This window comes from Pteronotus mesoamericanus, unplaced genomic scaffold (assembly GCF_021234165.1).
Source record: "Pteronotus mesoamericanus isolate MK-2021 breed Mesoamerican mustached bat unplaced genomic scaffold, CSHL_Meso_final contig_46, whole genome shotgun sequence".
Classification (NCBI taxonomy): Eukaryota; Metazoa; Chordata; class Mammalia; order Chiroptera; family Mormoopidae; genus Pteronotus; species Pteronotus mesoamericanus.
Window position 1 is genome coordinate 10,675,009 of NW_026555170.1, and position 14,119 is coordinate 10,689,127.

At 44.2% G+C, this 14,119-nt stretch overlaps 1 long non-coding RNA gene across 1 annotated transcript in view; it reads right to left on the reverse strand.

Annotated features, from left to right (window-relative positions):
* Positions 1-2,867: 2,867 nt before the first annotated feature.
* The window catches only part of LOC129074195 (uncharacterized), a 48,534-nt gene continuing 37,282 nt past the window's right edge, over positions 2,868-14,119 (reverse strand). The window contains exon 4 of the long non-coding RNA XR_008529513.1: positions 2,868-2,915. This is a non-coding gene — a long non-coding RNA (uncharacterized LOC129074195). The remainder of the gene's footprint in view (positions 2,916-14,119) is intronic.

The following is a 14,119-nucleotide window of genomic DNA, read 5'->3' on the forward strand; positions in this document are numbered from 1 at the left end:
TACCAGAATTTTCCAGGCTCTGTCTAAGGCCCCCTTCTTTTCTGATGCTACATCCTCTTCAGTGCTCTATCCAGTCCCAAGGATCCAGGGGTCATCTCCACATCCCCAGTGTTCCAGAGCTTTAGGCCCACAAACATTTCCACCTAGATGTCTCATAGGTACCTTAAACTCAACGTACACCAGACTGAATTACTCCTCCTCCCACCACCTGCCACCCACACAAATGACCCTACTTCTTCAACAGTCTCTGCTATGAAATTTGTGCCCCCATGCACCAGGTATTTAAGTCAGAAATTAGCAAGCACTCTCACACTTTTCTCACCTTTTTCCCTCACATCCAATCAATTGTGATTCCTGTCCATTCTACCTACTAGACTTTTTTTAAATCTCTTCCCCTTATTTCTCCACTGGCCTCATCAATCTAAGACACATTACCTTTTGTCCGCCCTTCTCCATTCTCGTCTTTACACTATAGTTGTGGAAGGGAGAGGTTTTAAATGCCAACTTTACCATTTGAAATCCTCTATTGATTACAGTTCTTTGGGTAAAAGTCAGAATCCTCAGAGACTTATAAATTTCCCTTTTTCCTCTGGCCATTTCCCATCTCTTCAACCTTGTCTCACACCACTCTTACCTTTTCTTCAGCTTCCAAAAGTTCCCTTTCCTCTCATCTCAAAAAAAAACAAACAAACAACAAAAACCAAAAACAAACAAAAAAACCCCACAGTTGGCTAACTTGCTGTGAATCTATTGTGTGCCAGGCACCATGGGAATTTCATAGCTGCATCAGTCACAGTCCCTGCCCTCCTGCCCTCCAAGATTTTCCAGTCATGGGGAAAGAGGAGACCAACTAGTATCTATATACATTAGTGTAAAGTAAAATGCATTGCACAGCATTAAAAATATACATGTGGGGACACTCAGAAGAGGAAGTGAGTGGAGATTTTTTAAAAAAAAGTACAGGGAAGGCTTCAAATATGTGGTCTGTGTGGGCCACCATGTAGGATGGGGAAGACTGGCTGTTCGCAGGAATACATGGGAAGACCAATAGTCTAGAGGATGAGTAAAAGAAGAGACATAACAGTTATGTCAAGTTGATCAGGGGGCAATGTATCAAGGAAGAAGTGTATTCAAATGCTGCAGATACAGAGGACACGGAGGCACTTGAGCCTGACAGCCAAAGGCCACTGTGAACCTTTGGGGAAGTAGTTTCTGCAGTGGGGTATCTGTAGAAGCCAGAACACAAAGGGAAAAACTGCTGGTATGAAAGTGAAGGCGGGCTGTAATGTTCTATGCAAGAAGGTTGGTAATAATAGAAGAAAGAAGCTTGAGCATTTGGTATAACTTATCACAGCTAGGATGAGGCAGAGTCCCAACTGGGATTATATCAAACTAGCATTTGTTTGTGGTCTCTTCAGACCACAGAGAGTTGGTGGGAACCTCAGAAAAGGGGACATAAAAAAAGAAGAGTGTTGACATCTTCGGCTCACCTGGGGAGGCCCTGCCCAGCCCCTGGGAGCAGCCTGGGGGCCAACAAGAGGCAGAGACAGCGAGCCCCCCTCTCAGCACCAGCTGTAAAAAGTGCAGAACAACAGAATCTGGTTGTAAAATTTAAGGAGATCAGACACTATAAAATACTTTGTAATGTGCCATTGAGGCGACCAAATAAGAGGCCTGAATAAATTTATATTCCAATTGCTAAACATTACAGTCAATTTAAAAACCCACAAAAGTTTTGCTGAACAACTATATAAATTAGAATGGATCTGTCGCATTGCACAGGACCTAATAGACTGAGACATAAAAAAATCAGAGCAACTCCCTCTCACCTGTTAAATCATCTTGAAATAGATCTGCCAGTGCAACTCTTCATTTTCTTTCCTTTCAAAAAACAGAGGTAATTCTCAGGTTAATGTGAATTTTATTTATTATTTATTCACATTTTTTCTCTCTCAAGACAGTAAAGACTAAAAGCTGTCAGGGTCAGGAATGTATCACACCGGAACCAGTCTTCCTCCCTCCGAAGTTCCCTACCTGACTTTTCGGGATGTTTCTCCTCCTTGAGCAAAGGTGGAATTAGCAGCTGGTGGCTATCTTATAGAAGCTGAAATCAACACATACGTATGCATACTTACATAGTAATGAATACACACACAAAATACAAACTGAGGAGTGAGAAACTAGGCCAAGAGCCAAAGAAAGAAAACACTGCGTCTGTTCCTGTTACAGATATGATGAGATAATTTGGGCATGCTCCCTTTTGCGCTGTTCCTGTTTCCATTCCAAGTCATTTGATGGCTACAATTACAAAACATGCACTGAAGCAGTAGAGAGGTGAGGAAGAGTGATCTTTTTTCCCCTCAGGTGTTTATTCATATTTATGAACCAGGAATTAAGGAATAAAGCAAAGCCTAGTGCTTATATTATCTCACAATAATACTATGAGATACATATGATTATTTTATCCCTATCTTTCAGACATAAAATCTGAGATCTAGAGAGGTTAAGTAATTTGTTCGATATCACACAGCTAGTGAGGGGCAGTTCTGGGATTTGAACTCTGAACACACCATACAGAAGACAGCTGCAGTGTGGGCAACTCAGGAGAAGATATGAGACTAATTCCCTCCTCCTCTAAAGATGGCCCTAAAGTGGGGAGAGGTTAAAGGTGGATTCCTTGTCTGTTTCTCCCACTAAATATTAGAAATTCTGAAGAGAAACTTCATCTTCCCATTCCAGTAGCCTACTTAAAATTCTATGTCCAGGTAGAGCAAGATTATTGGATGGATGGAGCATTAAGTCTTAAAGAATATCCAAGGGCAGAGAAGTTCAGTCAAGCCTTATTGGAGGCTAGAATCTCTTCCATCCTTATTGTTAACTGAAAAATTCCTCTTGGCTTCCTTTGTTCAAATCCCCTGCAGAGAGAGAGAGAAAGAGAGAGAGAGAGAGATGAATCCAGTTCAATGTCTCTAAGCCTGACCACAGCACCAGCTTATGCAGCATTTGCTCTAGGGTCACAAGCCTACCCCTGGACCATAAGGTATAAGGAGGCGGAGCGGGAGGGTGGATCTTCTTACACAGCAGGAGAGTATGAGCTGTGGTCAAGCCCTGGATTTCCCTCAGAAATGTGGAAAGGAAAGCAGGATGGACTGAAATGGACAGGGTGACCTATCTTATTAAGAGGTAAAATACCTTGCCCAGGTGTTTCAATTACTTGCCTTATGTATGGATGGGAAAAATAGGAATCAGTAAGGTCACAGGACTTGCCCAAGGTCACCTAAAACTTTGTTGTGGCTGAACTAGGAGTAGAATGTGAACCCTTCTGTCTCCCAGTCTACTGCTTAGTCTTCCAGAAGTTAACCACCCGAGAAAGCAAGGAAAAGAAAGGGCTCGGGACACTACTCAGAAGAGCACAGTCACATGAGAAGGAAAGGTAAAGGTAGTTCTACTGTGTCCGTGACGCTAAGATTGAAGTTGGCCATCCCATCCAGATTCCACTCTAGGCTTAAAAACCTAAGGGAGCACCAGGGGGCAGGGCATGAGTATATGCGCTTTGGTGGGGGCAACAGTATTTTCTCTCTGCCAAATCCAAAATAATTATAGATATGAGTTCTTCCGATTATAGATCCAATACCTTGCTCATGTCTTTTTTTTTTTTTTTAATACCACCTCCATAGGAAGTCATAGTAAGAACCTAATCTCCTTTGTGCCACGTGGGGGCAACACCAACATGTTTGATTTATTGAGACGTCCCACCTGTCTGCCTTCCGAAAGCGAAGAAGTTGCAGCTCTCAAGGCCACCTTCTCGTCTTTAAAGGGTGGCAGCAAACCTTCAACCTGCCTTACTACTGAGAGCTCTGGACATGTTTACATATTTGCTTATTTAAAGTCGAATCGTTTTCAGATATTTCAAGACAAGGGAAGGCAAGTGCCAGCTATGAAGACTGGCTTGTAAGGTACTGGGTGAAATGTCCCATAGGGGAGGCCAGGGGATTCTTTGTGCAGACAGACCACAGCTTCCGAGAGGATCTCCATAGACAAAGGCAATACAGTTCAGAATGACCAGCAGCAACAGGAAATCGCAGCATCTGTCACCTGGCCTCTCTAAAGGGTGGAGAGGCAACATTCCAAAATCCACAACAGCAGCAAGCACTGAGAAGGTGAATAGGGAAGCAAGGCACCATCTACCACGGAGACATGCAGGGTAAAACTCCAGGCCTGGGCAGATAACCAACAAGAACAAGCCAAAGCCAAGCATAAAGAGACTTGGAGGCTCAGGTCCAAGGGACAAGTTGAGGGTCCAACTGAAGCGGTCCTTTTCTACCTGTTGGGCTAGTTTGATACCTGGGCCCTTCCCAAGCAGCCTCAAACTTTTCTCCTGACTGCAGATCCCTATAAGCCTATGGACTTCTCACCTGAGTGCTCTGTAGGCACTTCATCTCCACATGTCAAAATTCATCAACCTCCCTCCAAGTCTAGCTCTTCTTTCTTTGAGTCCTTTATCAGAAAAATGTGATCGTCATATCCCCCAGCAGACAAGTGAGATCCCTCAAAACAGTCCAGACTCTAGCCTTACCCCACCATCGTTGCCCAATTGGTCCCAGGCATACTACTTCAGATCTATCCCCTTCCCACCAACTCAGATCAGGCCCCTCAAAATCTCTCACAACTATGGTAACAGCTCCCTAACTGGTCTCCCTGCCTCTGACAATCTCCTTCCAAAGCACCTCCATACCACCTCCAGAATTAGCTCTCTGAAACTCCAATCTGACCCTGCCACCTCTCTTTGTAAACTTCAAAATAACAAAACATAAACTACATAGGACAGATTTGAAAGTCCTTGTGCTCACGCTCATACAAGTTTCCATCTTTCAGCCTGACAAACTCCTTTACATTCTCAAACATCAAAGTCAAATGTCACTTCTACCATGAGAGCCTCTCTCTGCAATTGCTTCCACCCCCCTCACTGCTCTCCTTAACTAGTTAATTCCATTATCTTTTGAGTGCCCTTTGGGCATTAGAGGAAGTCATCAGGAGAGGGACCCACGGATCCCTTTCTGAGCCCTGGAGGGACACAGGCAGCAGGAAAGTTTGGGGAATTCAGCCAGCCAGGCAGGACACCAGAAAGAGACCAGGGATGGTCAGTCTTGAATTTTTCTAAAAACAATCCTTACAGACTGAGACATACCTTCTCTGCCTTTCTCCACCCAGGCTGAGCCTGAGCTCACACCTGGTACTATTACAGTACTTACCCCTCCATGGCAAGGAAATGGAAAATGTGCTTGCTGTGCCCGGGGGATGATGCTCAATAATTCCCATATATAGTTAACTCTTGAACGACGGGGGATGAGGGGCTGGGGTGCTGAAACTGTTACAGAAAACCACCCCCACAGTCCCAGGGGTCTTGTTACTTAGGTTCTTTATGCCCACCGCCATATTAGGAGTTCAGTGCCAGAGTTTGGTAAAAAGGAAAGGAATTATTTATTTAAAAGTTGTACAGGTTTAGAATAATGGTGAAATTCTGCCGTTAAATTTTTCCTCCTTCAGAAGCAAAGATACACCTACAAACACACAGTCCTTCCTGCCCCCTTTTGCCCAGTCAGGCCAGCCTCAGAGCATGCCAGTCAGACATACCGCCTTCCAGAAGAAAACAAACAGAAGTCTGCAGCTCTCTTCTCCCAGTTCCTCCCAGTGATCCGTGCTCAGCTGGGCAGGTCTCCCGCGGTTCCCAGCACCATCAGCTGTGTCGCCACGATTTCCAGTTCTTAATCCAAAACCACGTGGCACCTTCTCGTGGCTGACTGGTGAGAGCCCTTGCAACCCCCTTTTCACCCACTTGGTCCTACAAGGTTTCCACACTGTCTCCACCCCACATCGTGGCCCCGCCTTTTGTTTAAATCCCAGACTGGATCCTCATTTCCATTTCCAACTCCTCCCACACTGGGTTACATCTGCCAGCAGTCTGGTTTCTTTGGCTTTTCTTGGTTGCCACGGTTAGCCTGGGCAAGCATGGCCCTGTGATGCGGAAGCTGCCTCCAAGCCTCCTAGCCACTCTCACAGGTATAGGAAGCCCCTCCAGCTACAATGCATCATGGGCTAGAGTCATGCCCATCCCCCTGGCTCCACAGAGACACAGGTTTTAATATTATTAAAATACTGGCCAAGTCCTTCAGATATGCAAAGTAGCTCTCAATGGCCCTGCTCCCTTCCTTCATTCCCCAAGCGATAGCTATGGGGCTTTTCTCCATTTTAGGGGGGACCTTTAGTTTAGCACCCTGTTATAAAACCCCACTGGTTGAAAACCCACATATAACAAATCAATCCTCCACATCCAAGGATTCCCAAACACAGATCTAAAATAGTGGTTGAACCCAGAGATGTGAAAATTGAATCAACTATATAGTTATTGAAAAAAAAAAAACTGCATATACAAGGACCCACACAGTTCAAACCCCTGGTGTTCAAGGGTCAACTGTATTATTTCATGAAGACTCATAACAATCCTATGAGGTAGGTATTATTATTAACCACATTCAATATGAGGGATCTGCGACTAAAAACAAATAAGTAACTTGCCCAAAGTGATTATAATTCATAAACAGTAAAGCCAGGAAACAAATTCAGGCCTTCTGATTCTGGAGCCAAAAATTCTAAGACATTAAACAATATTGGCTGCATCTATTAAATGATCTAGACCCACCATGTTGTTACATTGCACACGGAGCTATACCAGGCATAACTGTGTTTAGGCTTAGGGTAAGGAGTGGTAGAGAAATAAAATAGGCCATTATTATGTAAGGACTAACACACAAAAGCACAGGAAAGTTAGGGTACATATCCTTTCTTGAGGTCAGGGATATTCCTGTGAACAGGCCACTGGCAGATGGGAATTGTGCACGGGCGTGAATGAAGAAGAGGAATAGCGCAAAGAGAGTCACTCTCGCATTCTGTTCAGGACCCACGTGCAGTTGCACAGGGTTATAGTGAAAAGGGAGGGGAGACCATGAGTCAGGAGGCTGGAGAGGGTCCCAAAGCCAGAGCTCGAGTTGGGCCTCCACCCTGGAGGCAAAGAGGGCTACTGAAGAATGTTGAGTAAGCAAGTGTTTTGATCAGACTTTGAAATTTTGACCTTGACTTCTGTGAAAAGAATGAACTGTAGGAAAACGAAAGGGGTATGCAGAAAAACCAGTCGGGAGGCCATTGCGGCAGTGAGAGAAAGATAGCAGGAGTGGTGACAGGGGAGATGGGGGCACACAGAGTCCAGTGATGACGAGAGAAAATGGACAAGATCTGGTGACTGATTGGCTAAGAGGAAAAAGGAGAAATCGAGAAGGGCTCCTTGGTCACCTGCGTGGATGGTGGCGCTCTTCGCTCAGATGGGACGCCTGGCAGGAGGAGCAGCGGGGAACGGGGCGGGATAGTGATGAGCGCAAAGTGCAGCCCTGGGTTGGAAATGTGTCAGCAACTCACTGGATATGCCTAGAGGGCAACAGGGCAGACACTGCACTTTAACTGCACAGCTGTTGCTGTGCCCCATTTTTTTTCCCACTTGGATTACTAATCATCCAGGGCCAGGATCAATATCTTAACAGTCTTTTAATTCTCAATACCTAGGTCTCTAGGCCACTTACATGCTTGATGAGCAGACACAAGTAGATATAGATTGAAGGGGGAATCCACAAGGAGGAGGAAGGAAGAAGGAGAAGGGATAAACACAAAAACCACCACCGAAAAGCAGGAAAAAGAGGAAGACAGTAGTAAGTCTAAAAACAACTCTGATCAGTAATAATAAACTTGACGAGATTTGGGAAAGAAGATCTTTTTCACAAGTAATTTAAAAACTAGGAGCACCAAGAAAGAATGGAATAGAGAGACATGATGATTGATAAAGTGTTGAAAAGGCACAGTTGTATAACAAGAATGTATTTCTCTCAAACTTTACTGAAAATGAGTCAGTAAGAACAAAGCTATGGCACTGATAGTGACAGAAATAGATAATTTACATAAAGTAATTATCATAGCTAAGACTAGCTGCATGCCTGAGGCATAACCCACCACCTTAAACTTCATTTACCTATCAAACACTGCCTGCCTTAAGGACTCATCAGGAATGTCTCAACTCTGCAGATTTTTGTTTTGTTATCTCTAAAGCTACTCCCTTTAGAGATAGCTTTAAAGGCTAATAATGTATTCATTCCACTTCAGAAACTTTGAAAGTGGTAGAGTAAATGAGAAGAAATAATACTTTGGGGTTTGGGAAGAGATGGGACAGTGGCACGGGACATGAAAGGGAATGTCACAAGGGCCTGTAAGCCAGGACAGGGAAAGAATACAAGGTCAGGGTGATGGGCTCCATGCGTGCCGCGCGGCGCACGGGGGAGCGCCGTGGGTCGCCGCTGGTCCCTGTTCCAGGCAACAACTGCCACGGGGGGTGGGGTACGGAGCGCGTCGAGGGGAGCGCGGGGCTCTGGGATCTGAGGGTTACTGTCCGGGGCCAGCTGAGACGGGACCAGGGACTCTGATTCACACAGAGCCCGTCCTGGGGGTGTCACGGATGGAGGGAATAAACACCAGTCCTCGCAAACATGTCTCTGTTTGCCAGGAGAGGGGACGTGGCACATCCCGCTGGGGGGGAAGGCCCTGAACCCCTTTGTTCAAAGGCTTTTATTGAAAGGGTTTTCAGTGGGGCCAGGTAACAGGAATGCACAGGTTATCTCATTACATCAGTATGTTAACCGTTTACAGAGAATGGATGATGTTTTGAAGAAAACAAATGGCAGGAACACACCGATTTAGAGGGGTCTGAGAGGAGACTAGTAAACAAGAGAGACAATTAAACATGAGCGCACAGTAAACATAAGAGCGCCAAAGGATATAGGGTTAGGGTCTGTGAATAATGTAAATTTCCTTCCCAGCATGAGCTGGCTATAATAACTTCTGAGGGAAAAACAAAGCATACTTTTAAGACTTTACTTTTAGGCCAGTTTTCCCTGGGAACCGCCAGATCTGGTTTAGGGCTGTCTCCGGTACTGTTTTGAGCCTGAGCCAGCCAAGAGACAGGGAGACTTCTTTCGGATGGATGGAATGAGGATTCCGGCCACGCCCAGGCCGAGCTGAGAGGTGCGGGCCTTTTTGCCCTTTCTCCGTGTCCCCCATGCCCATGTCAGCTGCCCATACCGGCCGATATCTGTCTTAGGCTGTTTTTCTCCTCATGAGAAAAATTTACCCACCATCAACAAGCAGCCATCACAGGGTCATGCAGGTTCATGCGAAGCAGGGTATGGGCTGCATCCCTGCCAGGAGGACAGATTCCATCTCCTCAGTGGCCTGTTTTTCCACGGCCTCCCTGATTATTTCCAGCCTTGCGGCCCTCTTGCCTGTTGGCAGGGTCACATTTGCTGAAACCAGACAGGATGTTTCCCAACACATGTGCAAAGAGTTTAAGGGTCAGTCTTTCTACCCCATTTTTACTCAGAGGGAAATTAGACCCCATAAATCTAAACTTGTTATTTCTTCATTTAAAACCCTTCAACATCTTTGGGTTGCAAAAACCAGAGGGGATTGACTCAATGGAAGAAACTGCTGGAGCCCCAAGTGGTTCCTCTTAAAGAACCCACACATGGACTCACCTACTCAGACATACTCCCTCTGGGCTCCAGCACCAGGGTGGGAGTTTGAAGGGCACCAGTGCATACGGGGAGAGGCTGAAGTGTCTGGCACCAAGGTAAGCAGAGACCACTTTTCCTTTTCTGAGTCCTCCTCCTGCAGAGCCACTGAGCCAGCAGATTGGTGCCATATTTGAGATTCTATCAACCTGGCTAACATTGTTTGACCTGCCTTAAAGATTTCCAGAGACTCCGCCCCACCCAACTTACAGGCCCACCCAAGCTACTTTTCCATATGAATGATTGGTCTTGCCTCATTCCTCACAACTTCCTAAATCCTATCAAACAGGCAACAGCTGGCCTTAATGAGCTCAAGGCCAGGCACTAGCAGCAGCCAAATTAATTTCACAGCTTGGCTTCACCTAAGCTCAGAAAAAGTAGCAGCCTTCAAAGACTGCTTTATAGCTCAGGAAGTGTGGTCTTGGGCAACACGCAGGTGGGGGCTGACCTTGACCTGCACCACCTGGGAAATCCTAGGGCCAGCATACCCAGTAGGCAGCTACAGACCACTGTGGAGCACTACCTTGCCCCTGAAAAGCTGATTCACCATGGAGGGTGGAGATTGATGATAAGTGGTCACAGTCAATCATTGCAACTGACTGGCCTGGGTAAATGCCTTCCATTGATCTGCCAACAGCAACCAAGTCTCAGCCACAAAAGGAGAGTGTACTCAGCCCACACAATGGGTGCACCTCAAATACACAGCTTGGCCAATAGGGGAGGCTGTGCCACTGGACCCTACAGGACACCTACCACATTAGGCCATGCTACCAAGACACGGAGTCAAAGAAGCTGTACCTAATATATAGAAACAAACACAGGGAGGCTGCCAAAATGAGGAGACAAAGAAACATGGCCCAAGTGAAAGAACAGATCAAAGCTCCAGAAAAAGAGCTAAACAAAATGGAGATAAGCAATCTATCAGATGCAAAGTTCAAAACACTGGTTACAAGGATGCTCAAGGAACTTAGTGAGGACCTCAACAGCATAAAAAAGATCCAGTCAGAAACAAAGGATTCACTAATTGAAATGAAGAATAATTTGCAGGGAAACAACAGCATAGATGAAGCTGAGAATATCAAATAAATGATTTAGAACATAAGGAAGCAAAAAACAGCTAATTGGAACAACAAGAAGAAAAAAAGAACCCAAAAAATGAGGGCAGTATAAGCAGCCTATAGGACAACTTCAAGAGGTCTAACATTCGCATTATAGAGATGACAGAAGGAGAAGAGAAAGAGTAGGAAATTGGAAATCTATTTGTAAAATAATAAAAGAAAACTTCCCTAATTTGGTGAAATAAATAGACATGCAAGTCCAGGAAACACAGAGAGTCCCAATCAAGGTAGACCAAAGAGGACCACATGAAGACACATCATATTAAAATGTCAAGGGTTAAAGATAAAGAGAGAATCTTACAAGCCACAAGAGGAAAGCAGAGAGTTACGTACAAAGGAGTTCCCATAAGACTCGCAGCTGATTTCTCAAAAAAAAAAAAAAAGGGTTTCAGGCAAGAAGGGGCTAGCAAGAAGTATTCACAAAGTGATAAAAACCAAGGACCTACCCAGCAAAGCTATCATTTAGAATGGGAGGGCAGATAAAGTGCTTCCCAGACAAGGTGAAGCTAAAGAAATTCATCATCACCAAGCCATTATTTTATGAAATGTTACAGGGACTCATTTAAGAAGAAGATAAAACTATGAACATGAAAATGACAATAAACTCACAACTATTAACAACTGAATCTAAAAAATGAAAACAAAAACAAACTAAGTAAACAACCAGAACAGGAACAGAATCATAGGTATGGGACTGGAGGGTTATCAGCTGGGAGGGGGAGGAGAAGAAAGAAGGAAATGGTACAGGGATTGAGAAGCATAATTGGTAGGAACAAAATAGACAGGGTGAGGGGGTGTTATTAATAGTATAGGAAAGTGAGAAGCCAAAGACTTTATGCACATGATCTATGGACATGAACTAAATGTGGAGATTGCTGGATGGAAGGAGTATACTGGGCAGAGGGTGATAAAGGGAAGAAAAAAATGGGACAACTGTAATAGCATAATCAATAAAGTATGCTTAAAAAAATAAAAATAAAGTCCTTCAAAAGGTACCAGTAACTTTGGATCAGTTACAAACTCTTCAACCTGAATGAAACCCTACATGCCTCCCTTTCCCTGTCTTTCCACCCATGATCTGGTTCTTATCACTGCTGCCTTAGTCAATGTTGAAACTAAGACTAAGCCACACTTGGAAGGGAGGTAGTTGGAAACTAGACTGGTTTTCTATTGCTCTGTAACAAATTGCCACAACTCAGCAACATAAAAAACACATTTATTATCTCACAATTTCTGGGAACCAGGAGGAGCCTGGGGACAGCTTAAATGGGCCCTCAGTTGAGCATGCCACAGGCCATAATCAAGGTGTTGCCCAGGATTGGGTTCTCCTGGAGGTTCAGCTGGGGAAGTATTCACTTCCTCATGCTCCTGGTTTTGGGGAATATTCAGTCCCTTCAGGCCATAGGATTCTTGGCAGCTTGTTTGTTCAAATCCAGAGACACAGAGAGAGACTCTAGCAAGATGCATGTGACAATGTTCTGTAATCGCATAAACATGATCATACACAACCCTTTGTTTTTGCCACATTCCGTGGGTTAAAATCAAGTCACAGGTGCTGCTCACACTCAGGAGGGTGGGATTATACAAGGGTGTGAACACCAGGAGGTGGGGGATCACAGGGTCACTTTATGTCCATTCACCCACAGGGTCTGTGGTTTATAGCCTACTGTCTGCACTAAAGCTTGGGAAAGTCTTCCCAACAAGCAGGACTAAGGTAGGAAGAGAGGGTGTACAGTTGTCTGCCATCTTCCAACATAAATGTTAAACACAATGCTTTAAGGATTTTTTTTTTTTTTCTCTTACTAGACTGGAAAGTCTTTGGAGGGAGGTACCATAATTTTTATAGAAACTCTAGCATCATGCCTGACACACAGCATATCCTCACTACAAACTTGCGACAATGAACAGACACACTGGTTTGGGGGTACACTGGTAACTATTTAAAAATCTAGCCCTGGCTAGTGTGGTTCAGTGGACTGAGCGCCACTTGTGAACCAAAGGGTCGTCGATTCGATTCCCAGTGAGAGCACAGGGCTGGGTCACGGGCCAGGTCCCCAGTAGGGGGTGCGTGAGAAGCAACCACACATTGATGTTTCTCTGCCTCTCTTTCTCCGTACCTTCCCCTCTGTCTAAAAATAAAATAAGTAAAATCTTTTCTAAAAGTCTATATAAATTATCTTCAATGTGGTGTTTTTCTCTCATAAATTTTGTAGAAGTACTGGTGATTGTTTTGCCTATCTCAACCCCTGGATACAGGCAGAGTTTCAGATTATAAGCTGTCTCAGAAATCCTGTCTTTCATATGTTAAACACTCCTACTTATGAAGTGGTATTCTAGTTAATATTTGGTTGATCACAAATAAACTGTGTCAAGGGCCAAGATTTGTAAATATTATCTAATTTAAAGGCCTCTATGCTATAGGAAGGGAGACAGCTCGTGGAGATACTCTTGCACAGATTTGGTCAAACTGTAAATCACTTGAGGAGGGGAGGGGAAAGGTTGGATTTTGGCTCTAGCTTTCCAGTTCACTCTTATTTTCCTTGAGGATCTATAACCTTCTAGGCCATCCCCAACTTCACAATCAGAAGACACATGTGAAAGCCTTTGCAATACGACCCTTTGCAGAGAGAAATGAGAACCATCTTCAGTTGAAAAATAACAAGTAGAAAGAAAATCCATTGACTTAACCTTCCATATGTGTAATACATTAAATATTCTACACAAATGTTTAATTTGTTGTTTCCTTCTGTGCATGTGCCGATTAAACTCCTATTACATGGTACCCCTGTAATGCCAATTGGTTCAATCTCATTGGTCTTTTACAAACCAACAGACGAATGTGGTCTGCAGGAGTATAAGACAAGTGGTGCAGCATGACAAGCCCTGCAAATTAAAAAAGGCTTATAAACCATTACATTTTGGTATCTCCTGGAAAATCAAGCAAATTGAAAACTCACATTCACAAATGCAAAAATAATCTTTGTGCGCAACAAACTCCACCTGAAACCAAAAAGATTTTCAGTTTTATTCCTCATCCCAGAGTTCTAGCAGAATAAAGTCAAAGACAATTCGTTATGTTTTGTTAAAGTATACAAAACAAAACAAAAGGCTCATGCCTACAAGAAGTTAACAACCTAGAAGGAGAGCCATAGGATACATTAGTAACTAAATCAATATTGAGTCATCTTGAATGTTAGGTGTTTTGGTAGGCAGGCTGGAAAATATCCCCCCAAAACTATCCACATCCTAATCTCTGGAACCCGTGACTACTACTTTATGGGGCAAAAAGGACTGCAGGTGTGATTCAATAAGGATCTCATGATAGATTATTCTGCA